Genomic DNA, 15,879 nt, shown 5'->3' on the forward strand with positions numbered 1-15,879 from the left:
GGCAGTGAGTCCGGCGCAGCGAATTACATCCTATACTGTCAAACTTGGGCTGTAGGACCACAGTCATGCAGATGATCGTACCATGCATTTGTCCAAAATCATTTGAAAGTGACTGTTCAATGCATATATTGCGCGCATATACGAGCAAAAATGCATTCGGGCACGCAAACTCAATGTGGATCATCAAGAACCATTTGCGCCCAAGTCAGTCTAGCAAGGTATTCTGCTTTTTTCGTCTAACGTTTTCACCGTTGGTTGCTAGGTATTAATTGAGCTTCGTGAGACATGGTGCTATAGTCTTTTTTTCTTTGTCGGTCGTGTTATTATGCATCTTAATGTTGAAATGCCGTTCATAATGAATCTGTATTCTAATGTACTGTGTTCTAACGTAATAACATGTACAAATAAAACGGGAAAGCTGTCAAATATATCACCATTGTGCCACGATTCTTTCCGTGTCTAAGAAAAATTCCGTAAGTGGAGCCTTCACCAAGCATACCTCCCCCCCTTGAAAGCTCGGCACCCCCCCCCCCCCCCAGCAGTGAATTTCTGGGGAAATCACTGCATCCGATATAGTTTCAGTGGCTGACGCTTGTTTGCCACGTGCTTTACTGCAGCCGCCAAAGAAGAAGAAGACAGCGGGCGACCGTGCTGCGCGCCGAAATGCACAAACTACCATACACAAACAACGCGTTACAACGTTTTTAAACCTTGCAACTTCGCACGCGCACTGACACACGGAGAAGCAAATGACGCTGCTTCGCCCTGCACGATACCCACAGTGCCTTGCGCGGCTCACTTGAGGGCGCGCGCAGCTTCGTGAAATCGTCCGTTGCCACAAAAAGGCGTACGCCTCTTTCTCTCTCTCTCTTCGAATGAGAAGCGATAACTCTGTCCCAATGGTTCACCACGTGCTATGCGGTAAAGTCTGTCCCTTCTGTCGGTCACCCTTGTTTCTCTGCCCGTGTTATTCGGGATAATTTCTAGCTAGCATTTAAGACCTGTAACATATGACCTCCTTCTCTGTGTGTGGTTTATTTTTTTACTAATTGTCTTCTTTGTCTGGGTTAGTCTACCCTGGGTTGGTTACCCCTTTGCATTATAATATTGCTGACTGTCTTTCCAGAAAGTGAACGTAGCGCGTGGTGGGGGCAGTGTTGTCAGGCTAGAGTTCTGGACCCATAGGATAGAGCGCACGGAAGAGGTCATTCGTGATTCCCGTTATGATCACTTTACTCTGCGGCGCAGTACCGTGCAAGGCGCGACGTATCACTGCAAGCTGTACGGAAATCTCGCCGCTCATTGTTCACGGTTGCTTCCCGGCACTAACACGAGAAAAGTGAAGAAGTAAAAAAAAAAAATATATGGGATTTAGCCGATAGGAATTATGTAAAATTTCACGGCCAGAAAACACATGAAGCTTCAACATAAAATATGTTGCCGCCAGAAAGTTGTGATCTTGCAGTTATGTCTGGCTGTGAGATGCGGCATGCAAAATTTCGTACCGCAGAGAGCACTAGTTCTAGGATGAACATGGGGAAACCCGCTACATGTGCGTAACAAGAAAGTAAAGCAACAAGGCAAGTAAATCCACGGAGTTAATTTAGGGGCACATTTTAAAGAATGACGCTGAGATTTCTCATCAGACTTACACATCCATGAGCAGCTGAAACAAGTCATGATTGCGAATTTTTCTTTTGCTTATCTTGATTCTCGTGGCAAAAAAAAAAAAATGTAAAAGAATAAGACATAAAAAGTAATGTCTTTATGAACGCCCATAGCGACATTTCTTGTGCTATTTCCCCCTTCTCATCTGTGCATAATTCCCAGCACTATATAGCACACGCTAATGTTTTCTCCGAGTGCAAGCACGTACAATGTTAAGGACGCCTTCCAAGTTTAATCTGACTCGCTCTTCGTTGTGACAACAAAGAGTAGCGCACATGTTACACGGGAATATCGCAGATCCGAAACAACAAATCCTCATCCTTTCATTCTTCATTTCCTCTTTCGAAAGCTGAAAAAAAAAAAAAAAAGAAACGGTTAAACGCGGGTTCTCTTCTCCTTTAATTTTGTGCCCCTTCGCACTAGGGCCGCATTGTGTGGTGCTGTAAGACAAGGTGCTCTCCTCTTAGTTTAAGAAGGCAATGCATCATGCGGAAGCTCCGCCTAATTGCTGCACGCTTATCCATTTATCAAATGCCTTATGCTGTCGACAGCAACCTCTAACAAAGGAACAAGAGGACCATTTTTGAAGGAGATCTCGCCAGCGACCATTAGTTCGCTGAGCAGTGTAAAGAAGACGCCTCGTCAACACGAAGTGCGAGGATATGCATGCGCGCCTGTACACAAGAAACGACATCCGCATAAGTCGTTTCGTTTTCGCAGTGCAAGGACAGCTCAAATTCAACATGTTCCCCACCCGTATCGCAACGAGCGTCGAAAATAAAATAAATACAACACGCAAAATGAAATCTCCGAAGTCTCTGAGTGTCTCCGCTACTGTCCTCAGGGCACGGTACATTCTGCAGTGTGCACTTGGGGGCCATTGCTATATTGGGTCTACGAACTTTCGAACTATGGTCTCATTAACTGGACTGAGTCATTAGTTGTCACTGGAGTCACTGGTTGTTTCTGTTGTTAAACATTTCGGGTTGCATTTGCTGTGCTCTTCCCGTTAAGTTTCTGCGTTGTTCTTCTACTTACGTGTGTTAGAGTAGCCTGTCCCTTTGTCGGGACTCAAATCGCCATGTGTTTCTTTTTTTTAATCAATCAATCAAATGCAAGCGGCTGTGCATCACCACATGCATACGCGTAGAACTGGATCTTCAGTTTCAAGATCTATACCGGCAGAATCGGTGTTTTTTTTTTTTCCTCTCTCTCTCTCTATCCGTCGAACTCTCAGGTAACGCTGCATTGCTAATATTGTTAGAGACTATTTCGTACTTTCGCGCTTCCATTTATTTATTTTTTATTTTATTTTATTATTTTATTTTTCAAATTTCTCTGCCTGTGTTTCTTTGCCTTTTTTTCTCTCAACAGCATTAACAAAACATTGAAGCGCCGAAGCTTCTTGAAGCATATTTCTTCTTGAGATATTTAACACACCCGGTACCATGGCTGGTCTCAACGTAGAGAGCGTGTAGAACATTCAAGGCACACCATTAGATAATGACTGGCGCCATTATCAGCGCGAGAACCTTTTTTTAATGCTCGGTCTCGTTACACTCCAGACGACTGCCACATTTTCCTGTCTTCTGCTTCGCTTCTACAGAAGAGAGAGAGAGAGAGGGAGAAAAAAGACACTGAAAGAAAAGAGCGAGGGACAGAAAAAAAAAAAAAAAGAGAGAGAAAACTTGACGCTACGTTGCACGTCGCAGTCACCTTCAACTAACTATCACATGCAGGGAGCTGACGTCTTGTGACACAAAAGCGGTGCGTTAATATGTAATTGCGGCGGAGGAGAAACTTTCTGTAAAAAAGAAAAAAAGCTAATCCCAAATAATCTAATCCTAATTGTTTGGATTCACTTCTTTGCTCGACTCTCACGGTTCTCATTAGGAAGGGATTGTGCGCACCAAAGGAAGATTTCTCGGACTTTTTTTTTTAGTGTTGTTGATTGTGTTGTTGTGTTGGAACTTTTACCGTTGGACTTATTTTTTGTTTTTGGACTTTTCCGCTCATTTTACATTCATGTCGTTGCACTTTGTTTATCGTAGTTGCGACTATTGTTCCGGTTTCTCGTTCATGCAAAGATTTTGCTTGTGTGCCTTTAATATTTGTCTGCGACTTGCATGGCGCTCGTACTGCTAAGTGTGTTAGGCGTTAAAGGAGCAATGAGGTGACATTTAACGTCGCTCGAAATCCTGCCTCCTCTGTCAAGCTGTCCACCAGGAGTCGCCGTGCAAAATATTTTCGCTCTGGGGGGCGCTATAGCTGTGCAATCGAATTTACACAAAACAGTCGGAGAAAGCAGCCGCGGACGGCCGACACGATGCCCTCGTGACGTCGAGAAGGATCCGTACCTTGTTCCTTCGTTTGTTTGTTTTTTGTTTGTTTTTTCTTCACAGCTCACGCGCCACTTTACATGCTTGAACTGCGTCGCCCTACCTCACTGGTCATGTGAGAGGATTAGCACACGTCACGACGTCCTCTTGTTCTGCGATGCGCTCTTTTCACGAGGAGAAGGATTTTTCAAAGGTGTGTGGAACGGAGTCCTCGCGCTCGCTCTGTAGGTCATCTGCGCTCATCATTCTCTCGCAGGAACTCATTTTATTCGCCGGAGAACACTCTGCACCGGAAATTTAAAAAAAAAAATTTGGGTCACTTCAGTGCTCCTCTAAGTTGCATGACCAGCAGGCTTGCAAGATGCACGACAATAGCTATATGTGTTAAGGGCCACCCCTGATTATGCACAGATAAAACAAAACTGCCAGTCAATTGGCTTGTTATAACATAATTAACAGAGCTGCTTAATTAATCCTTAATTAACAGAACTGCTTAATTAATCCTCAATAAACAGAGCAATAGTTGGCACACAAACAGACAGTTAACCAGTGCCATTTATTTGCATTTCAATGGGTTTCACACGCATTCGTTCGTTTTGCGCGTATCGTGATATACATGACCTAGACTTTTCTTCCATTTCCACTGTATACGCCGCACCGCCAAAAGACTTCCCAGAGCATCCCCGCGAATATTAATGAATGACTAGCATTGTGCTGCCTCTCTTTACCTGGAAGAACGTGGCAATATGACAAGGGCTGCGAGAGGGCAATACTTTCGTACATGATGAATGCTCGAGCATCGCCTGCCTATCGTGTCATCTGACACGATGCACGAAATTGCCTGAGAAAGGCACATGACTGCTTCTATAGTGCACACTGCTCGAAAGCATTCGCTTCAGTGCTCCATACCATACCCGAGCCGCCCACAATTGCGTTAAAGATGTCCGGTTTGATGCAAGCTAGCTGAATATTTAACGATCACACGGTAATGTACAGACACACTTCTAATGACCACCCACGTTTATTAAGAGTAGCATTAAGAGCAGCGCATTGAAGCAAGACGTATACATATCCTATCCCATTTCCGTAGCCCTCGCAAAGTACACGAGCGCAGCCTGATAAACCTTGATGTATATGTGGTACCGGACATCATACTAGTCACTTCATATCGAATATATACGGCGTAAACGCGGCTCATTCAGTCAGTCAACATCTATTCAGTATAACACTGAATTATAAATAGAGCTCATAGCAGCGATACGGACCGGCGCTACCCTACATCGACGATTGCGTTTAAATCGAGATGATACGAACATGAAATGCCATTTCCGGCAACGAGGAATACAGCGAAATATGTTGAAGCTTCAGTTCAGCGAGAACTGCTTGTATCGCTGCACACGATGATACCTGTAAGCATGCGTTTTACGTAATCAACTTGTCTGCTACGATCGTGGTAACTAAGTTACTCGTAAGTTACTCGGTAAGTAACTCGGTAAGTTACTCGTTTCCTTTCAAATATGCATTGCGCCCTTTTGACAAGCGTCTTTTTTTTTTTATCCGTTGCAGAATTTTTGTGATAAAGCTATGAGAGCTACCTAGATATGGTTTTCACAGGTGGGTTATGCGGCCACATTATCAAAAATGAACTTCACCACATAGCACGCTCCCTGCCAATCATCACCCCTAGTGACATCGTTCTTCCCGTGAACGGGGGCGTACGCAATTTTTTGTGGCATTATGCAGTTCATAATTGCCACAAAAATGCCGTACGCCCCCCCCCCCCCCCGCGTGCTGTGCGGTGAAGCTCTGTTTAGAGAGAGTGTTTTTAGTGACCATTGACCAGGTGGACGTCGTGTGAGAAAGAGCATGTAACTACCGGACGACTAATTACCTAAAATTCATTAATTAGATGTTTTCGGGGAAATGCGAGATAGCAGTATTGGAGCCAACCATATTAATTTAAATACATTCTCTTTTTTAAGTATCCTGAAACGAACGAGCACGTGTTTTGAGATATAAATCAGCTGGATTCTCGGGACCCTGACGTTGTCAAAATTGCTTGGTCCATGGCCAAATCCAGCCCACCAACGCTCTGCCCTCAAAGCACTTCTCACCTTTTGGACACCGTAGGACTTCGGTGCTCACTGTGAGGCGACTCATTATTTAATTTCACCGCATTACCACAAGCAATGGGGTAGAGTACCGCACCTGACGATGAAACTCCAAAATCATAATCACAAAATACAGTTGTTGTTGTTGTTGTTGTTAAATTGCCAAACTTTGTTATGCAAATCAGGCGAAACCAGAACTACGCACTTCTCGAGCGCAAAAAGGGGAAAAAAAGCGTTGGCGTCTCGAGGGCCACGTGTTTTGTAGCGATGGAGCAGATTGGAATAAACGCTAAGCTATTGTCCAGATAGACCGCTTTCTGACCCAGGTAAGCCGAGGCGATGTCGTTTCTGCGCTTGAGAAGGGCGTAGTTCTGGTTTCGCCTCATTTGCATACCAAAGTTTGGCGATTTATATCTCAAAGTACGCGCTCGCCTCAGGACTTTTAAGAAAGAGCGTGGATTCACATAATGATTGCCCCCGATTCTGCTGTCTCGCAATACATCTAGTTAAAAAGTTAAATAAAGAATTTTAGGTAATCAGCCGTCCAGTAGTTACATGCTCTTTGCCATAGGATCTCCGTCTGGTCGCGTAACCCGACCGCAAAAAGAGGCATCAGTGCTGCTCTCACAGCTTTAAAAAATGTTTAAAAAATCCGTGAAGGGTTAAAAAAAACAAAAAAACACCCTGTATATTGAAGCGTACTGATGTGCTACCAGCTATGCTAAGTTCGAGATTGTTTTGTCATAACCGTACGAGCATAAGCACAATGCGGTTGAACTGGAAAGGTAATCGACATGTTCATATCAAGTTTGCATGGAACGTCCAGAAACAACGGCTATTATACGCTTCTTGAAAGCTCGGTGGAACTGCATGACAGGTGCTATATTTCCTGAGCACTCTGAGACGGAATTTCTGCGACTACGGTTAAACTAATCAATGAACTCAGTCGATAGTAAAAAAAAGAAAAACACGCAGGCCTGCTTTACAATTCAATGTACGCAGGAACTGAATTACAGTTTCTCGGGAATTATATTAAGAGCGGAAGTGAAAATTTGGACTTCTCGGGATCTATTTGCTTTTGCCCGTACTTGATGTTGTCATTGCTTTTCTTTGCATAAATCTTTGTGTGTGTTCGGTATTCCTATGTATCGTTAAGTGTCTAAAAGCTCCTCACTAGACAGTGTCGACCCTTTCTGCGATCCACAGGGTGCGGCGAGAAAACTCCTAAATTTCGCTCAGCCGTTGGTTCGACGCTCTGTGATGCGGGCGGGCGTACTGGGGTGCTCCGATAGAATGTGTCTTACCGTTATCAATTGTACAATCATGGGTTGAAGAAGCGTGCACCATGCATATGTTATTGAGCTCGCTGAGCATTTGTTATCGATCATTTAACTCAAACAAGGATTCTGTGATCGCCACGACCATCATGGAAAGCAATCCTCATCAGCTTCGTGAAAGACCACTACCCATCCAACATGCCACGTTTTCTGCGCTGCCGCAGATTTTGGTGTTCATGACACTTACATCTTTGAAGAGGAAGGCCACCATGTGGATGATGTCGTATTCAAAGCAGCATGAAACTAAACTGTATTCCATGCACCTTTACATCGAAATATTTCAGCACTTTTAGATCAGCAATGATAACAACAACAACTTTATTTTGAGATGATGAATGGGAAGTTTCATCGACAGGGGCGATACTCTACCCAATTGCTGGTGGTGATGTGGGGAATGAAATAATGAGCCACTTCACAATAAGCATGGAAGGACCTGTGGTGTCCAAAAACGTCAAAAGAGCTATAAGGGCAGAGCGTTGGTGGGCTGGACTTTGGCAGGGACCAAGCAATTTTGATAGAGAGAGGGCGAGAGTCCAGCTGATTAATAGACCCGGAGAGTGCGGGAAGGTTGGTAGTGTGGAGATCAGCAATAAAATTCTGAATAGCATTCCTTTTTTCTTAATCTTTAAACTCTGGGAGGTGTTTGTGCCGCACCCTGTAGAATATGGGACTACTTCACGGTCTCGCCATGCAGTCCCAGTTCTTAGATGTATTTCGATCGAAACTGAACCGAAACTGAACCGAAACTGAAACCGAAACTGAAACCGAAACCGAAACTGAAACCGACACAGAAACCGAAATCCTGGAAAACTAACAACCTAACTGCCCCGCCTTTCGATTTTAACCTTATTCATTTACTCCCAGTGGAAGGAATCTGTGATACGCTACAAAAGACTGTGCTGCACTTGCAGCAAATGAAAACGCATAAAATTAATTGGTGTGAGGTGAAACACAGTGAATTTACTCCTTGCTGCAAGCTCATTCGAGTGGATTTTGTGCCGCACAACGTCAACAAATATGTCGGTTTCGCAGTTGCACGCCTATAAGGACTATTTACTGCAGAACGTCATCCTTCAGAGAGCTTGCACAAAGAACGTCTTATGGTTCAAAAGTGGAGCACGTGCGCGAAGGCCATATGCGCCTTCACTTAATACTAGTCCCCGGTCGCAATTTATATTCACGTAGAGCCGGCTTTCCAATACGTGATGCATGCGATATTTTTCTCTCTGCTTTCTATTTCTCGTGCCGCGCTCCTCTCTAGTTTGCTTTGTTCGGCAAACTTTACCGACGTCTTTGCATTGATCAGCATTCATGACCATCGTGGATAACACTAGCAGCAAACTACCACCAATCCATGTACATAATAAACAACAACGAGATTGAAGAATGGCGGCGACGACGACTGTACATTCGTGATACGTCGTACGCGGGTCAATAATGATTTTCTGTTGAGAATACGTTTGTTTAGCACTTCAAAACATTGATATAATTTTCTGTCTAGCATTAATTGCTATGTCTGTTCTCGCTTTACGAAATGAGACCCGGTGCATTCGTTCTCGCCAACGACTAGCACACAAAAGCTGGGAGTACAGTAATATAGAGTCTCGGTAACTCCTCTGCGGGCCGTAGCGACTTTGCCAACGTCGTGGCAAATATAAATAAATCCTCGCAAATGTATTATACGCTCTACGAACAAATAAATACCACACTTACCAATACATTTTTATTCCTGAGGGCCTCATTGCCTTAGGAGTAAAATGGATGACATTGCCGGGCTCTAAGCTATCCTAGAAATGTCCGAGGTTTCATAGATTTCTTTTTGTGTTGTGGGTTGTTCTTTTTTTGTTGGTGTTGTTGTTGTTGCATAGAATCGGTATATATATATATATATATATATAGCTCAAACTACCGGTAGGTATACCTTTTCTTCTCTAGATAATTCCTTATCTGTTTCTACTTTACTGCTTCCTCTTTAAGCTGAGCAGTTCTCTGAGCCTTTCCTTTTTTCTTTTTATGTTTAGTTTAGCTAGACCGTGGAACGTGCTCGACGAACATCAATGGGCGGATTACTGAAAATGGCCAATTTATGTGATTTGTGGGCTTAACTCCTGGGAGCGTACAATAACTTGGCGTCTATTTCGTGACATTTCGTTGATAAATTGTGTATCGGAAGACCGCTATATCACTGGGTGCATTCTGTCTTTATTTGTTCCTCAGTGGTCTACATACGAGGTGGGGCAATGTTTCTCAGCATTTCCGTCGTTTCATTCCCTGTGACACACACTGTGTACAATACTTGGGCCCTTATCGAAACTGCGTTTGCAGCGAAGGCTGTAATTGATGTCAGAATGGGTAGGGGCTATAAGCAGGCTATAACAACGGTGCAGGTGCAATATACGCTATCGAGGTCAAGCAGTATTAGGCTCGGAGACGCGACAGCCTCGACGGTAACTCATATATATTGACCATTGTTCTCGCTACTGGCACATCTCAGGACAAGGCGAACGACGACGATGGTTTGCGGTTAGAATACGTGCCGTACTCTGGTGCTAGATCCAGGCCTCTATTTACTCCAGGCAGGAATGGAGATATCCGTAGAGAAAAGCGCAGTTCTAGCCTTCACGCGGAAAGACATGCATAGATGTCGCCTGTACATTGGCGGAAGCCCACTGGAGCAGGTGACACATCACAAGCTTCTCGGCGTAACTCTATCATGGAATTTGTCGTGGAAGCGCCACATAGACGTTATTGAAAAGAAAGTTCGCTGGGTCAACGCTGGGCGAACGTCATTCGTCACTTCGCAGGTATGAGATGGGGGCGAGACGAGAAGGGCACTATGACGCGAATGATCGAGGATCTTCTCATGCTGCACAATGCCTTGGTTCGTGGCTCAGTGATGTACAGCCTTCCCGTCCTGCACGGGCTTCCTCAGACACTGTTCCAAAGGATTCGAGCCCTGCTCGCGCGAAGCCTTCGGGTATGTCTCGGGGTCCCGCGAGGCGCTGAAACCCGTCTAGTAGTGGCTGAGGCCAGGGACATCCCCATTGAGGTTCTCCGTACTCGGGAAACTGCACGCCACTATCTACGTCTACGTGCCCATCATAACCGTCACTCTCTGATTCGCAAGCTTCACGCTAGACGGAACTCGACGGTTCATGCTGCTCTGACATCATTCAGACCTCATATATCCAAATTCATAGTCGACCCGACGGCACCCAAAGTCATCCATGAACGTTGCCATCGCCGCCTATCACTGTCTCCATACCCGGCCTCAAGAACAACAAAAAGAGCTATCCTGACTTTATCCTTAGGCAACTTACCCTTGACTTCATCGAGGCTCAATACCGCAACAGTACCGCTGTATACACGGATGGATCGTCGACCAGGGGCACTTCATCTTCTGCCTTTGCCATTCCACCAGAGTCTGTTACACGTGGGTGTCGTCTGTCTCACCGTACCTCATCGACATCCACTTCCGTTAAAAACATGGGCATCCGCGGTTCCCTTTCCTAAGTGGTGATAGATATCCTGTGCGCCCTGAAGTCCCTACAAGATCGCTCCCACTCCGTTGCCTTTCAGTGGGTTCCAGGGCATTGCGGAATAACTGGGAACCACGACGCTGCGGCTGCCGCTGCACATCAACAACGGCCTTCTATGACCATTATACTCTCGAGAGGAGACAGAAGATCCCTCCTCAGGCATTTGTCCGATTCCTAGTCTACCCTACAGTGGCAACTAGGTCCTCTTTGGGAAGTGTAGACCCAACGCTGTCATACCGGCTGCCTGCAAAGCTTCCTCGTCCTCTGAAGTAGCTCATTCACAGGCTACATCTGAATGTGGCCTTCACTCCGTCCTACCGCTACCAGCTAGGCTGTGAGGCTAGCCCTATGTGCAACGAGTGTGGTGTACTTGCCAACGTAGAACACATACTCCTCCGCTGCCGGACCTATATCAACGAGAGGCGTACACTGCAGTCACAGGTTACTACCCTTGGCTGCCGCCCCATCAACTTGTCGGCCATCCTCGGCCCTTGGGACACTGCGGCCCACTCCAGGGCGGCCTTACGTCATATGGTTGACTTCTTTGAGGCGACAGGCCTAAAGGACTCATTATGACCCCAGCAGCGCTCTCGGACATTCTCACCATCACGGTCACGTTCAGCATCGCCATCGCCGCTCCGATCATTCCCATCATCTCTCATCGTCATCACTCATCATTGTCGCCACTCATATTAGACCCCCTAGCTATGGGGTAGCGTTCCACTCCTAGAGTGGAAAACCTCCCCACTTCATCATCACAACATATATGTTGTTGTTGTTAGCTCATAGTTAGTCTGTTGTGTTAGTCTCTTGAGTTTGTTATGAGTTCAAGAACCGCTACAGGTGAGGCTAAGAACCATTGTTATTCGGTAATATTAACAAGTTGTTCAGATTGTGCAATAAAATACTACTCCAGCTAATGTTTGGTGCAGGTTGAATTGGGTAGTGCACCTTTTTCCGTGAACTTTTTGAGATTTGGACTGTGCAACTTCCAAATCGGCATCATCTTCAAGCGGGGCAAACGATCCCGGCATGCTTCACGACCAGCAGCGGCAGATAAACGAGAAAAAGTTTGAAAGACACAACATTGGGGCCGCATCATGTTTTTCAGCGAATACAGGGAGATTATCGTGAACGTGCAGTGTAAGGTACGGGGGAACTGCACGTGAACGTGACTGTCATACGCCTAGTATGCGACATGAAGCCAATTGCATTGGCTCGAGAACAGTCCTGAACACCAACAACGAAACGAAAGCAAGAAAAAAAGATCCTCATTCTCCGCACCCGGTCTAGAAAAAAGTCCATGCATGGTCACTTGAACTCTAACTCGGCTGCAAAAATATACGGCAGCGGAGAAAAACCGCGCCTCCACTTCCTTTTTTTTTTTTTTTTTTTTTTTTTTAGCAGAGCGAAATTCGTGCTGCCTAAATTGCTGGACAATTTTCATGAGGACCATATCCTCTTTGGCCCTCGGTTTATCGACGGACTGCGGATTTCTGCGAGAAATCGAATTTGTTCACCAAACCAAACCAACCAAGGAAGTCATCTGCTCATTGAGCAGGGTGATATCGCGCGTTGACGGCGACGCTCTCAGCGAATGATCGTATAGCTTTGTTCTAAGGGTTGCTATCTCAAGGAAACCTAGGTCGTAGCAGGGCGCACACAAGGCACAAACAAGGTGTGGAGGGGGCCCAGTTTCGGCTACTGCGTTGTAAGACTGAATTTGTAAGACTCATTTGGAGACATATCGTATTACTCTAGTCCAAAGATTTTACGTGTACCTTTTAGGAGTGTAGCCCACGGAGTCTGGACCACGGCGCTTCAAGAGCTTGATCGCAATGTTTCAACAGCCAGGGAATTTTAATCTGCGTTTCGAAGAGCGCGTTTTTCAATTAAGAAAGTACTGTGTAGAAAATTATGGTACATCTCCCATGTGGCATTGCCACTCGTGTGGTCTGCGCAAGGGTGTCTCGACCATTTTGCTATTTTCTTTGTTTTTGTTTTTTTGTGTGTGTTTTCTGGTGTGGAAGAACCGCGCTCGTTAGGCGGTCGAATTTTTGTGGAAAGATTGTGAAAGGTCCTGTAATTATGACTGAAATGGGGTGTTTTGGCCATGGGCTTTCTAATTAGTGCAAAAAAACGTTACCTTTCCTTGGAAATTTTTTTAGTTCAAATCAGCTAATTAGACAGTTTAATGAGGTACACTGATGGAAACCACCTGTTTGGGCGTCAAAAACCTTCACAAGTATGACGCAGAAGGTTTCTAATTTTTATCCCAAGTACTTTTTTTTTTATAATTAGCGGTCACTCCTAAGTGAAACACCCTGTATGTCTGTATAATAAATATATTCTGATCAAGACTGAGCGAGGCAATGTAATTGACAATACTCCATGTCATTCGAGACGAGTCGAGAGCATTCCCGTATGCATGACTACGAAGCCTGACATCCAGCAATGACTAGGCTCCAAAGACTTTTGTTTGACCAACCCAGGCACAACGCAAAGGTGTTCAGGATAGTCAGCAGCGTTAGGCACTCGTATTTAAAAAAGATGTCTGCATCGCAGGCGAGCCCGCTGAATGCCGATGGTGCCCCCTATAGAGGATGTTTCACTAAAAAAAAGAAAAGAAAGAGAGAGAGAAAAAAAAAAAAAACGGCGCATCGCGCTGCAACGAGACCGTCTGCATAATGTTACGAGCCTTGCAAGATATTCAGCATATTTTTGTTTCCTAACTAATTAATTATTAATTTAAAATAGATTATTTAACTTTTTAATTATTGGGATTAGAAAATGTGTGCAATAGTGAAGTTGTGGACATGAGGTGACGAATGCCAATGGGTACAATTCTCTACCTGTTACGCGTTATTTTTGTCCCGTATCAAAAAAACGTGCACGGACTTCCAAAATACCACGACCTTTCTGCGTCACGCGAAAGGTGCGTCCGACCGCAGCGGTCTCTGGCGCCCACTTCACGGACAAGTGGTCTCAGCACTATTCCGCCAACTGCTTTTAAGATATCAGAATTGCACATTGATACCTGCTGAACGATAAGCTCGACACGAATCACGGTACACACGTTTTCTTTTTGTCAATGAAAAAGAAGAACATAAGGGAAATGGCAAAATTAGCGCAGCTTGCGCGTTGAGCATGCTGCTGTCGTGTGTCGCTTTTTATTGACTTTCATTTCGGTACAGCTGTTACTTGTTGAACAGGCGATGCTGCTGAATAGAGCAAATAATGTCATACTCCAATGAACAGAGAGCTGATATGATACCTACTTTCAGTTAGGTGCAGCACGGGGCAATAAAAAAAAAAGGGGTGAAGATATTTGAAGATAGGGACGAGACCAAGCCGTGCGACAGTACTGCGGCACTATCAGAACTTAAAAGAAATCGGAAAGCTCACGAAGAAACGCCACTGGTCAGCGACACTGCAAGAAGATGTTCGTACCGACATACTGGCATTTACTGCAAACCCACGCGCTAGAGTGCGTGAGGCAAGCAGGGAGACTGGAATACGATTATCAACAGTTTAGAGACTTCCAAAAGAAGCCAGCCTTCATCCATGCCATGTACAACTGCACCAACACTTGGAACAAAGGGATCTCCAAAGCAGAGTGGATTTCGCTAACTGACTTTTGCTAAACGTCGATTGAAAAGCCGGCCTTTCTTAGAACTGTCATTTGGACCGACGAGGCAAACTTCTCCCGGGACGCGCAGGTAAATTTGCATAATGCTCATTATTGGAGCTCTACTAATCCGCACTGGCTTCACACGCGTCACCAATACAAGTGGTCTTTGAACGTTTGGTGTGGTATTTTTGATTTAACATTCATTGGTCGCGTCTTCCTTGACGGGACGTTGACTGCAAATCGATATGTGCGCGATATTCTTCAGGCCATCATAGATGACCTTTGTGCCGATCAGCCGCTGGCAAGATTTCGCCCAGTGTGGTTCCAACACGACCCGCGCTCCTGCCCACAGCTCACGCCAAGCTCGTAGATACCTCGATAGCGTCTTCCGGAACCAGTGGATTGGAAGGTTCGGGACTGTGTCATGGCCTGCTAGGTCCCCAGACATGACACCTTTGGAACTTTCGTGGGGACACATCAGAGACCGCGTGTGCAGGGACGAAACAACAACAGCAGACCCACTCAAGGGAAATATCACGGAAGTGTGCAGTGCGATACCTGAAGCTGTACTAAGGAGAGCAACAGAAAATGTGTATACGAGATGCCAGTACTGTGTAGCTGCTGAAGGAGACCCCTTCGAGGATTTTTTGTGAGGGTAAAGGCTACTCTGAAATAAAACCCTACTTTGTCAAACTGAAGTTGCGCCACTGAAAAAAAAAAAAAAGTGGTCCGATCTTCGTGCCCTGCTCATTCGCTCAACAGGTATGGCCACACGCCCTTTGCTCCTTCACAAATAACCTTGACATCTGGTAGCATGATAACCGTTGTTTCTTGGTTTGGTCTTTCGTAGAGTGGGCGCCAGAGGCCGCTTCGGTCAGACGCACCTTTCGCGCGCGACGCGAGAGAAAGTCCGCGCACATTTTATTTTTTATTTTTTGTTTTACACAGAAAAAAAAAGAAAAAATTACGCGCAACAGGTAGAGAATTGTACCCACTGACATTCGTCACCTCATGTCACCGTCCACAATTTCACTGTTGGACACTTTTATCTAATCCTACTAATTAAACAATTAACGAATTACTTTTAATTAATTAATTAGGAAACAAAATATGCTGAATGTCTTGCAAGGCTGGTAATATTATGAATATGGTCTCGCTCCAGTGCGATGCGCCGTTTTTTTTAAAAGATTGGGTTCAATTTAAATGAAACACCCTGTATCACTATGACCTGATAGTGGCAGCGGAATCTGGGCT

General features: G+C 45.1%; 1 protein-coding gene and 1 long non-coding RNA gene across 2 annotated transcripts in view; one reads left to right on the forward strand and one right to left on the reverse strand.

Annotated features, from left to right (window-relative positions):
* The window catches only part of LOC135378260 (hemicentin-2-like), a 470,289-nt gene that overhangs the window by 63,900 nt on the left and 390,510 nt on the right, over nucleotides 1–15,879 (reverse strand). The gene's annotated exons all lie outside the window — the stretch shown is intronic.
* The window catches only part of LOC135378261 (uncharacterized), a 74,414-nt gene that overhangs the window by 23,517 nt on the left and 35,018 nt on the right, over nucleotides 1–15,879 (forward strand). The gene's annotated exons all lie outside the window — the stretch shown is intronic.

The sequence above is a fragment of the Ornithodoros turicata genome, chromosome 1, assembly GCF_037126465.1.
Source record: "Ornithodoros turicata isolate Travis chromosome 1, ASM3712646v1, whole genome shotgun sequence".
NCBI classification, from domain to species: domain Eukaryota; kingdom Metazoa; phylum Arthropoda; class Arachnida; order Ixodida; family Argasidae; genus Ornithodoros; species Ornithodoros turicata.